The sequence below is a fragment of the Erpetoichthys calabaricus genome, chromosome 12 (assembly GCF_900747795.2).
Source record: "Erpetoichthys calabaricus chromosome 12, fErpCal1.3, whole genome shotgun sequence".
Classification (NCBI taxonomy): domain Eukaryota; kingdom Metazoa; phylum Chordata; class Cladistia; order Polypteriformes; family Polypteridae; genus Erpetoichthys; species Erpetoichthys calabaricus.
The window spans coordinates 146079610-146091044 of NC_041405.2; positions in this window are offsets into that span (position 1 = coordinate 146079610).

An 11435-nucleotide genomic window follows, 5' to 3' on the forward strand; every position below is an offset into this window, starting at 1 on the left:
CTTGCCCAGACAGCCAACTCGAGTGCTGGAGGTTCCAAACGTCTTCCACTGCACAGTTCTGGAGGACTCTGTGCTGCTGAGAACACTCAAAGCTTTGCAGGTGGTTTTATCCCCTTGTCCTGGTCTCTGCCTCACCAGAATTTGATCACGGAGGGCTACAGAGGGTTCCTTGGACTTCATGGCTTGGTTTCTGTGTGGACATGCAGTGTGAATTGAGGACCTTCTACACAGAGCTAGACGTGTCCCTTCCTAAATGCTGTCCAATCAATTCAGTTGGCCTCATGAACTCCAATCAAGTTCTGGAAACATTTCAAGGAGAATTAAAGCAAACAGGAGACCCCTGAGCACAATGTGGAGGGGCACAGCAAAGGGGCTGCACACTTCTAGGATGGAGAGATTTCAGGTTTTTGTTTTTTTAATATTTTTCCAAACCCTTCTGAAAATGTTTTCACTTTGTCCTTCTGGGTTATCGGATATTGAGGGATGGGCAAAAATGTCAGATTTTTTTCCATTTCAATTGAGATCTCCCAGCCAAAAAAGTGTACAGAAAGTGAAAGGGGTGCGGGTATGGGGTTTATGGGGGTTTCTGAATACGTTTGAAATCCCCCGTATGTGGAAATGCAGGTTGGGACGTCTCAAAATGTTAGTTCAGCTCTCCAGGATGGGCGGGCGGCCGGTCGGCCGGATTGACCTCTGAATTCATGGGCCGCTTCATGTCTTGACCAACCTACAAAAAGAAAAAAAAATTCTGGAGGTCTTCCTGGCCTCAGGTGGTCCAGCCGGTGTTCAGGATGGCATATTTCTGGCTGAAGCCCCCTTTCTATTTTATGATTTATTCGTCTATGAACTGCAGCACCTTCAAGTGTAAAATGGACACCCCTTAGAAAAAACTGTTCACTTTCCAAACTGCCTCTTTAATAATAAAAAACAAAGAAAATAAAAGTTATAAATTAAAAATAATCAAACAACAACCAAATGCTATATTGGGGCAACACTCACGTATTGCAAGAAATGATATCAAGGAATAAAAATGAACAAAACTGAAAAATCTTTTTTTGTTTTCTAATATATTTTCCAACATTAAAAATGCAAGAAAAAAACAAATATTGTGCTTTTTATTAAAACCTTCAGAGCAATGAACAAAATGATGGGACGGTTTGTTGCAGTTCAAAAAAAGACTTTACCTGGAATTGTGTTGGGGTTTGGTGGGATTGGGTTAAAGATGGCGGTGGGGATTGGGCAGGGAGTGCAATGGAACCACACGACCAAAGGGGAACATGGCGACGACTCTGCTCATAAGAATTCAGAAGTGACCGCTAATTCAGCAGCAGAGCCGTCCAAAATCGTAGAACACGAGTTGAGCGAGTGAAACTCGAGATGGGAACCTGATGGAGGAGATTCAAGAAGAGACAAAATGGCAAAGTTGTCTTTATAGAGAAAGGAGGCCAACAAAAATCGTGAAAGTAGAACTGGCAAAGATGAAAAAGGACGGGGAGCGAGAGAGAGGAGCCCAACGGAACAAGCGTGTGAACGTCGGGCAGAAAAAGGACGGAAATTCATTAGCGCAAAAAATCGAGAGGGAAACCACAAAGCTAAAGGACCTGTTTGAGTAAAGTTCTCAACTAGCAACGTGTGACCAAAAAAACACATTAAAAAAAACAATGTTCTCCGAGGAGCTCTTGGGACTGTGATTCAGGAAGAAAACTACAGAACCAAAATTTTACCAGGAAACCGTTATGCTCAAGTCCAATAGAGGAAATGGGTAAAATTCTGCTTGAAAATTTAGGAGGTGACTCCTTGTGCGCGTGACTGGTACTCGGTTATTTTGCACCTGAGGCCAAGCTTATTACTGTTCGGTAACTAACCTGTGCGGCTGTCCCATTTCCCCACAATCCTCCCCGCCCCCCCAGCTTATGATCTATGTCCTAGGCAAACCCCAAATTCGCCTTAATGGTGGTGCCGGCCCTGCTTGTTCCCAAAATTTCTGGGGGGAAACTAAAAAGCAAAAATTTCTGAAATGCTTTTGTCTAGATTCTGAAAGTGAACCCATGTGACCAAAATTTAGTTCCCTTTTTTTTTTTTGGGAGTTTTTCCTTGTCTTCTTAGAGAGTCAAGGCTGGGGGGCTGTCAAGAGGCAGGGCCTGTTGAAGCCCATTGTGGCACTTCTTGTGTGATTTTGGGCTAGACAAAAATAAATTGTATTGTATTGTATTGTATTGCTTACGACCAAAGTTGTGGAGGGAAACCAGAAGGGCAAAGTTACGGAGAGGAACAAAGGAATGTTCTGGAAAGAAAACCTACTGTATGTGAGAAAAATTTTTGCGCAGAGTCCAGGTGAAGAAATTCCTCAAAGGAACTAACAAGTCCCAGATACCAAGAGGGGATAGTTTAATAGATTTTGGAATGGCAGCCATATGACCAAAATTTGGAAAGGGTGAAAATTCCAAAGGTTAAGCCTCATCTTTAGAACTGGAAAGGGGAGCTGACGGAAAGAAAATTCCAAACGGGAACCTTGTGACCAGAATTTAGGAAGGTATTGCTTATGACCAAAGTTGTGGAGGGAAACCAGAAAGGGCAAAGTTACCGAGAGGACCAGTGACCAACATTCTGGTGGGGGACCTCTCATACCCAAAATTGAGGAGGGATAACAAAAAGGCCAACTTTCTGGGAGGACCTAATTTAGATTCTGTAAGAGAACTTGTGTGATCAAAATAGTGAAAGGAACTCATGTGGTGAAGACTCTGGAGAGGACTCCTCATGCCCAATCTTCAGGGTATATGTGACCATTGTTCTTGCAGGGAAACTGAAATGGCCAAATTCCTGAGAAGAATTAGTTCATTGTTTGGAAAGGAACCTAACTTGAGCAAAATTCTAGGGAAAAACACACGCTGAAAACTAAATTACAGAAGGAAACAAATAAAGGTCAAGTTCCCAAGAAGAATTAGGCTAAATTCTGGGAGGGAGTGTACTGCATGAGTGAACCAGAATTCTGGAGGGAAAGTCAAAATAGAAATTGTTTGAGATGAATTGAAAAAGTCAAATTCGACACAGAGGAACAAGCTTACATTCGAGAGAGGAATGCGTGGGACAACAAATTCTGGTAGAAAACCCCAAAGTTCAACGTTCTAAAGGAAAATGGTGAAGATTCTTGAAAGAATTTGAACTGCTGTGGAATCTCACCCTGAAGCATCTCAGTTCAAAGATTTGTGCTGTGCTATGCACCGGTGCCGAGATGCGAACCAGCAACGTCTGGCTCAGGAAGTGTGAGCTAAATGGAGATCTCTACTAGTCAAGCACGCAGAAACTGCTTCTGAAAACACTGTGAGCGGAGCACTTACTGGAGACGCCAACCCATCGCTCGTTCTCTGTGTCTGCCCCTAAGCCTTTGAGGGTGGTGTTGCCACTAAACTCCACACCCTCCCCAATGCAAATCTCATCCTCTTCGCCAAATGAATTGCTGTGGACACACCACGAGGCATCTCAGTTTCAAGAATTGCTGCAAACCCACAATATCTGGCTCAAGAAATAAGTCTCCTTACCAGGTGAACTAGTAGGAGAACTCCTTTAGTCAGCCACACAGAGACCACTCATGAACACTGTTGTGGGTGGCACTTCCAGGAGATGTCAGCTGAACTCTCTCTGTGTCTGCCCCTAACCTTTCCATGTGGTGTTGACACTACACTCCATCCCCCTCCACAGCGCAAATCCCATCCTCGTTGCCAAATGAACTTCCATGGAGTCACAAGATGAAGAATTGCAATGTGGAGGTCAGTTGGAAACCCACAACGTCTGGCTCAGAAGTAAGTCTCCTTACCATGTGAACTAGTAGAGGAACTCCTTTAGTCAGCCATAGAGACCCCACTTGTGAACACTCTGAGGGGAGCAGGTCTTGGAGACATCAGCTGAGCTCTCTCTGGGTCTGCCCCTAACCTTTCCATGTGGTGTTGCCACTCAACTCCACACCCTCCACAATGCAAATCTCATCCTCTTCGCCAAATGAATTGCTGTGGACTCACACACCACAAGGCATCTGTTTTGAAGGAATTGCAATGTGGTGGCCAGCTGTGAACCCACGATGCCCGGCTCAAGAAGTGGTCTCCTTACCAGGTGAACTAGTAGGGGAACTCCTTTAGTCAGCCACACAGAGACCACTTGTGAACACTGTTGAGGGGGCACTTCCTGGAGACATCAGCTGAGCTCTCTCTGGGTCTGCCCCTAACCTTTGAGGGTGGTGTTGCCACTACGCTCCACACCCCTTCACAGTGCAAATCTTTCCATGGACTCACAAGATGAAGAATTGCAATGTGGTGGTCAGCTGCAAACCCACAATATCTGGCTGAAGAAATAGTCTCCTTAACAGGTGAACTAGTAGGAGAACTCCTTTAGTCAGCCACACAGAGACCACTCATGAACACTGTTGTGGGGGGCACTACCCGGAGATGTCAGCTGAGCTCTCTCTGGGTCTGCCCCTAACCTTTCCATGTGGTGTTGCCACTACACTTCACCTCCCTCCACAGTGCAAATCCCATCCTCGTTGCCAAATGAATTTCCGTGGAGTCAAAAGATGAAGAATTGCAATGTGGAGGTCAGTTGCAAACCCACAACATCTGGCTCAGAAGTAAGTCTCCTTACCACGTGAACTAGTAGAGGAACTCCTTTAGTCAGCTATAGAGACCCCACTTGTGAACACTCTGAGGGGAGCACGTCTTGGAGACATCAGCTGAGCTCTCTCTGGGTCTGCCCCATAACCTTTCCATGGGGTGTTGCCACTAAATTCCACCTGCCTCCAAAGTACAAATCTCATCCTCTTCACCAAATGAATTACTGTGGACTCACACACCATGAGGCATCTCAGTTTCAAGAATTGCAATGTGGTGGTCAGCTGCGAACCCACGATGTCTGGCTCAAGAAGTGGTCTCCTCACCAGGTGAACTAGTAGAGGAACTCCTTTAGTCATCCATAGAGACCCCACTTGTGAACACTCTGAGGGGACCACTTCTTGGAGACATCAGCTGAGCTCTCTCTGGGTCTGCCCCTAAACCTTTCCATGGGGTGTTGCCACTAAATTCCACCTGCCTCCACAGTGCAAATCTCATCCTCTTCACCAAATGAATTACTGTGGACTCACACACCATGAGGCATCTCAGTTTCAAGAATTGCAATGTGGTGGTCAACTGCGAACCCACAATGTCTGGCTCAAGAAGTGGTCTCCTTACCAGGTGAACTAGTAGGGGAACTCCTTTAGTCGGCCACACAGAGACCACTGTGAGGGGTGCACCTCCTGGTGACGTCAGCTGAGCTCTCTCCGTGTCTGCCCCTAGCCTTTGAAGGTGGTGTTGCCACTACACTCCACAGCGCAAATCCCATCCTCGTCGCCAGATGAACTGCCACTGACTTGCACGTCACAAATCATCTCAGTTTTGAAGAATTGCAGTAAAAGTTCAAAGTCTAATTGGCTAACATTTGGGATGGAAATCATATGACAAAATTTCTAGAGGTAAATAACAAAAGCCCCCGGTCCCATAGATGAAGGTGTTAACATCATTTGGAGGAGAAAACCATTATGAGCAAAAAAAGGTGCATGAGGTTAAGTTCTTTGTTGAACTCATCGCTTGTGCTTGGCGGGCGGGGGGGTATTATGGGATTGTGAAATGGAGGGGATGGGATTCATCTGATCGGGCAGGCTCTGTTCAGCTTAAGATGGCACATGTTGGGTTTTGTTCTTCTCAGCCAACTCTTTACATTTAAAAGAGGTCTCTGCCATGTGCAAAACACCAATAACTAACCCTATATCCTGCTTGTACTAAAAGTAGTGGTGAGACACACGAAATATCGTTTCAATGTACAAAACCGATTTTTTTTTTTTTTTACAGTGATGCTAGTTATATGTGTCACTGTATTTACATAAACAGAAAAAAAACAAAGAGTCAGGGTGAGAAGGTTCAAAGCATGCTTCAGCACAGGCCATGCAGAACACGACATCTGCAACAAGACGCCCTCTTAGAAACCTGACACTCGGCGAGTGATGATCGAGCCACGCTCAAGCTTCCAATGCGGTGTGGAGGGTGGCCGCCGGTCAATGAGCCCCCCCTCCCTTCAAGGCAACACTACTCCCTTTTCATTTTTTTTTTTTTTACTTTTAGTTTTTTTTTTTTGGAGCAGTTTGGCAAGGCTACTATACCCTAATGGTCACTATGCCAAACTACGCATTGGCACAGATGGCCGATGACTACACTGCTCTGATTGTGCAACAGCCACCGATTCTCAGAATTGGCTCCGACTCCTTGAGCAGTGTGGGGATGAGCCGATCCCAGGCAATTCCCTGAAGATGGCTATAGCACGGAATTGCAGGGATCCCTGTGATGCTGTGTGGCGTTATGGGGTAGGTGTTAGGAGCGTGTAGTGCTTTTAAGGGGGTCTGATTTTTAGGCCGGTGACTTGGAAACTCGGTGTTGAACATGCAGTACTTGCAGGGACGTCTGATTCAACTCTTGAAGATAGCGGCATCTTAAAGGTGGCATCAAGGCCTCTGCTGAGTGTGCACGTGTGTGTGTGTGTGTGTGTGTGTGTGCATATGGAAAGGGAGCATATTTCATTATTGTTAATTCAAACACCTGAGATTTCATTCAGAACGCATTGATCACCAACTTACAGACTTGGACAGGATAAGATGGCCAGAAATGCCCAGTCTCCACAACCCAGACAAACAGTCTTTAAACAAGACAAATTTAAGCTACAACTTCAATACTGACCACCAGATGGCAGTCACAAAAGAGAGATTTCTAAAGTAGCATTAAAAACAAACTGAGAGAAGTGCATTACCACTGGAGGCTCACTTATTTTTAATGCTTTTACTCAACCGGAAATCATGTAGGTGCGTCATAATTAACAGACAGCATAATAAATTATGAAGATGTTATGGGATAAGGATTCTGTATTGTATGTGAGGTGCATATAAACATGAGAGGTTGTGTTTTATAGGGTGAATCCTGGACTACAGTATATGTGACGTCTGGGAGGAGACGCAGTAATGGCAAAGAGCACATCATTTATGCATTCCATAAGATAATATCTATTTATTTAATCCTAGTTGTGCTATCCATCTACAATGGGTTGGAATCTAAGTAATCAACTTAGACCTCAGTGTTAACATTTGACCTCCATCCATTTTCCAACCTGCTATATCACAACTACAGGGTCATAGGGGTCTGCTGGAGCCAATCCCAGGGCGCAAGGCAGAAAACAAACCCGGGGCAGGGTGCGCACACGCACACACACACACACATACACACACACGCACACGCACACACACACACACACACACACACACTAGGGACAATTTACAATCGCTAATCCACCTAACCTGCATGTGTTTGGACTGTGGGAGGAAACCCACGCAGACATGGGGAGAACATGCAAACACCATGCAGACAGGACCCAGAAAAGATGAACCCGGGTCTCTTAACTGTGAGGCAGCAGCGCTACCCACTGTGCCACCGTGCCGCCCCACATTTGACCTGCACCATGCACTTGGTTTTTTGCCATTTGGTATGAGATTTGTAAAAGCAGTGTTAAATTAATTAAGTATATCCAAAAAAAGGTTTGTGATGTGCCATCTGTTGGAATAATAAATGCAATTTTATGTCTCTTATATATGCCATTTGGCATTGCATTCATAAAAGCAGTGATAAGGTTTGTGATGTGCCATCTGTTGGAATGACAAAATTCAATGCATATGTGTCTGTTATATGCTATTTGGTTCATAAAAGCATTGTTAATGATTTTGATGCTCCATCTAATGGAATGCCAAATGCAATCCATAAGTCTTTTATTATATGCCATTGGGTATGGGATTTGTAAAAGCAGTGTCAATGTTTATGATGTGCCATCTGCTGGAATGACAAATGCAATGCATATGTGTGTTATAAGCCATTTGATTCATAAAAGCAGTGTTAATGATTGTGATGCGCCATCTGTTGGAGTGGCAAATGCAATCCGTATGTCTCATTATATGCCATTGGGCATGGGATTTGTAAAAGCAGTGTCAATGATTATGATATGCCATCTGTAGGAATGACAAATGCAGTGCATGTATGTTTGTTATATGCCATTTGGTTCATAAAAGCAGTGTTAATATGTTTATGATGTGCCATCTGTTGGAATGACAAATGCAATGCACGTATGTCTGTCATATGCCATTTGGTTCATAAAAGCAGTATTAATATGTTTATGATGTAAAGACATGCAGGTTAGGTGGATTAGCGATTCTAAATTGGCCCTAGTGTGTGTGCTTGGTGTGTTTGTGTGTGTCCTGCGGTGGGTTGGCACCCTGCCCGGGATTGGTTCCTGCCTTGTGCCCTGTGTTGGCTGGGATTGGCTCCGGCAGACCCCCGTGACCCTGTGTTTGGATTCAGCGGGTTGGAAAATGGATGAATGGATGGATGTGTCATCTGTTGGAATGTCAAGAGACCTAGCAATCTGACAAGATACACAGACCCTTTCCTTTTACTAAGGTGAATGAATGAAAAACTATGTGAGTTCAGGAGGATAACAAGGTGTAATGTTCCTGCACAACATGAACACTGTACCTGTTATGTGCTAAAAAGTAGCCCCCTTAGCTTTATGTTTACCCCTGAAATAGCCATTCTTCGGCTGTGGAGTCAAACAGAGGTCCTGATTCTCTGTGGTCATTAAAGATTCCTGAGCATCTTTTGAAATCAGTGGAGTGAATTCCCCCCCCCATGACCCTTCCAGCTAAATTGCCAACCATGACCTTGTCCATTCTGACCCTTCAAATCACGCCCCCCATCTCTAACTGCCTAATTATCTTTCTCGGCCCTTGAAAACACTTGTTAGCTGAAGTGTGCTGGTGCAAGAATGGCTGCCACCACACCACCCAGTCGGATGGTGCACATTTGTGGGGGCTGAAGTGGCTCCCTTCTCTCTATGCAAAGTGCTTTGAATATCTAGAAAAGTGCGACGCAAATTTAATTGTTATTATTAAATAAACTGATTAAAAAGTGGAGTGACAGAACAGACGGTCACCCAGGAAGCTTGCGATTTCCTGCACAATGGCTCTCCACCGAATGTATGAGGAGCACCTGCAGTAACACACTGAGACCACCGTGTGGCTCCAACGTGCACTATACGTTGGGTCATTTCTACTCTCAGTCATCAGTTTTAAATTAAATATATTTTAAATTATTATAAATCTCTATGATAAAGTACATGAGATTTGCGTTCATTTCAGGATTATGATCACGTTTGTAGTAACACATGTGACTGTGTGCCGAACGTTTTACAGGATTAACTTGTGATAATAATTAGCAGGATTTAAGGACACTTTACTGGAGAAGGATTAGGGTACATAATGTACTCTGCATATATGATAATTAGCATGAGATAATATGAATGTGAACTGGTATCACATAGTGTGCATATTAGACATGAAAATTTACTAAGTCAGAATACAAATGGATTAAGAATTATGCACACCATACGACTCGAATGGTGTATGAATGTGATCAGAGGGCTAAGAAAAGTGTGTCTGCAAAATGCATCCACTTTCTAGCCCTGTTATCTACTTCAGGGTCATACATGGTTTGCTATTCACCGTTAAAAATATTTTTATGATTTATTTGTCTCTCTGACCCTGAACTGGATTAAGCCAGTTTGGTAACAAATGGGTGATTCATTTATGGCGGCACGTAACCCTTATCTGGTACTGACTTCTCCTTTCCTCCCATTGACACTTTCAACTATCATATTTGTACGTACTCCATGAATATCCAACAGGTCACATTCTGCTGGAATATCGTCTCTTTCTTCAGGCAACGAATCAAAGAAACAGACATATGGACTAAAGGACCAATAGTGTGGTGGAGAGTTGGGTTTTAGGGACTTCCAACTCTCAACTTGATGTTATTTTGGACAATTGAGGGGAATAGGATGGACAAGCCGGTTAGGCCAAATGAACCGTTCTCGGTTGATGTGAATGGCCTCTTCTTGTCACAACTGCTCCACCCTTCCCGTCTCGACTTGATGTTATTGTGGACCATCTCTGTGAATAGGATGGGTGAGCTTGTTGGGCTGAATGGCCTGTTCTATGTGTAATTGTTTTGATGTTCTAATGGAGAATCTCCACAAATAGGATGGAGAAGCTTGTTTGGCTGACAACTGCGCTAACCTTCACATCTCGACTTGATGTGATTTTGGACCGTCTCTGTGAATAGGATGGGTGAGCTTGTTGACCTGAACATCATTGTGATGTTCTAATGGAGAATCTCTGAGTAGTATGGACAAGCTTGTTGGACTGAAAGGTCTGTTCTCGTCACAACTGCTCTAACCTTCACATCTCGACTTGATGTGATTTTGGACCGTCTCTGTGAATAGGATGGGTGAGCTTGTTGGGCTGACAACTGCACTAACCTTTACATTTAGACTTGATGTAATTTTGGAACATCTCAGTCAATAGGATGGACAAGCTTGTTGGACTGAATGGCCTGTTCTGGTCACAACTGCCCTAACCTTTATATCTTGACTTGATGTTACTTTGGACCACTGCATCTTGGTGGATAGGACGGGCATGCTCGTTGATCTGCAGGACCTGTTTTAATCATAATTGTTATAGTATCCTAGGGTGGGAGAGCTTGTTAAGCAGCTGAATGGCCCGTTCTTGCCACAACTGCTCTGACCTTTATATCTTGACTTGATGTGATTTTGGAGTGTCTTTGTGAATAGGATGGATGAGCTTGTTGATCTACACGGCCTGTTTTAATCAGAAGCATTTTGATGATCTAATGGAAAATCTTGATGAATAGGACGGACGGGTTTGTTGGGTTGAAAGGCCAGTTCTCATCAGAACTGCTGCAATGTTTTAATGGAGAATCTTAGTGAATGGGATGGACGAGCTTGTTGGGCTGAATGGCCTGTTCTCATCATAAGTGCCCTAACCTTCAGATATCGACTTGATGTTATTTTGGACTGCTGTATCTCAGTGAATAGGACGGACAAGTTTGTCTGGCTGAATGGACAGTTCTCGTCACAATTGGTGTGATGGAGAATCTTGGTGGTTAGGCGGGCGTGTTGAGTTGAATGACCTGTTCTTGTCACAACTGCTCTAACCGTCACATCTCAGTTTGATGTTATTTTGGACTCTCTGTCAATGGGATGGACAAACTGGTTGGTCTGAATGGCCTGTTCTCATCAGAACTGCCGCAATGTTCTAATGGAGAATCTCAGTGAATGTGATGGATGAGCTTCTTGGGCTGAATGGTCTGTTCTCGTCATAAGTGCCCAAACCTTCAGATCTTGACTTGATGTTATTTTAGACCACTGTATCTCAGTGAATGGGATGGACGAGCTCGTTGATCTGCATGGCCAGTTTTAATCAGAATTGTTCTAGTGTTCTGATGGAGGATGGATGAGATAGTTGG